Source organism: Montipora capricornis, chromosome 2 (assembly GCF_036669925.1).
Source record: "Montipora capricornis isolate CH-2021 chromosome 2, ASM3666992v2, whole genome shotgun sequence".
Classification (NCBI taxonomy): Eukaryota; Metazoa; Cnidaria; class Anthozoa; order Scleractinia; family Acroporidae; genus Montipora; species Montipora capricornis.
In genome coordinates this window covers 21,199,783-21,201,440 of record NC_090884.1, presented here as the reverse complement: position 1 = coordinate 21,201,440, position 1,658 = coordinate 21,199,783, and positions in this window count along the sequence as shown.

Sequence of the window (1,658 nt, the reverse complement as noted above, 5' to 3'; positions counted from 1 at the left end):
CAAATTACCAAAATCAACAGCCATAATAAACCGTGTTTGCAAGACATTTTATCTAATAAACACAGTTTTACCACAAGTTAAAAAAGATAGAAGAACGATAATATCAATCAAAATTATTAAAGACAAGCTTTTTGAAAAATGGAATTTGAAATTTGATATCCCAATTACTAAATCCAAAAAGACTTTGCATGATTATGAGAAATATTGGAATCAGCTTTGTTTGTTGATTGAACTTTGAATTTTTATTTTATTGCTTTTCATATTTATCCGCTATTGGACATAAATCGATTATTATTCCATCAATAATACTGCATTTATCTAATAATTCTTTTTCATTAAAATTAATTCCTCAAAGATGATTATTCAAATCAGTCATTAATTCTAAATATGATTGATAAGCAAAACGACACATTTCAATTTTTCTTTTGTAGTTTTTTGTTTCTGAAAAAGTTTGTAATAAAACCCCAGATCCTGACATTGATCCTAAAATAATTGGATTTAATGTAATACTACCAGCTATAGTTCCTGATACAATCAAAGATACAGAACCAAGATTACAAATCATATGCATTTGTTTAAAATGTTGGAAGCTCTTTTTGTACATCCAATAATTTTTATGACAGTCTTTATAGATCTCTTTTATTTCAACAATTTGCTCCAGTGATAAGTTCTTTGAAATATGGTTAAAGTTAAATATGTCTTGTCGTTTGTCTCTCATTATAATATTGTATATTTAACAAATAAAGAAGCCTTGACTGTGCTCTGTTCTGTTGTAAAGCACGCAGGAAGCGGCTAGAGCACGCAAGAAGTGTAGAGGTTTATATCAAATTTTCCATTTTTATTGTGAATTTTGATTGGATTTTTAAAATGTAAAAGAAAATGCTTTTTTTTTCTAATTTTATGAGGCATATCATCGAGATTATTAATTAAATTTACACTAGAAATACCATAATCTGCAGAAAATTCGCCAGAATTATCTGTTATGTATTTGAATACATTTTTACGATTTTCATGTGAGCTGATATGACTCTCGCCAAATTTTGGTCAACATATAGTTTATTTTCACTGTCATTTTTATCAGTAGGTATGGCCATATTTACCACTTTGTGATTATTAAGATTTATATTCCCTGTGAGTAAAGCTGTACCATCTTTTTTCAAATATAATTTAGATACAGTGGTTTCAAGCACTGAATTAGTTTCGTTTAATTGCTGCAAATTAACCGCATCTGAATTAAGAGAAGCCTTTTTAAGATTGATGATTTTATTGTTATTAAGATTGAAATTGCCTTTTAAAGCTGTGCGACAATTTTTTTAAATATATACTTGATCAACTGCAAGTAAAAGAGCAGAAACACTATTGTCTAGTTGCTGTAAATTTACAGCATCTAAGTTATCCGATGCATTTTTTATATTAATTATTTTATTATTGCTCATGTTGAGATTATTATTCATTTCTTGCATTCCATCTCTTTTAACAAAACAGTGTTTATATTAGGTTTAGATGCTTATTCAACATTAAGAAACCCCAGATTGATACAATCTTTGTTATTTTGTGGTCCTCCAACATTACTTATTTTATTATCACCAATATCAAGATGTCCTATCATACTAACAGAATGTTTCGAACTGGGGGGGGAGGGGGTCTGGGGGCATGCT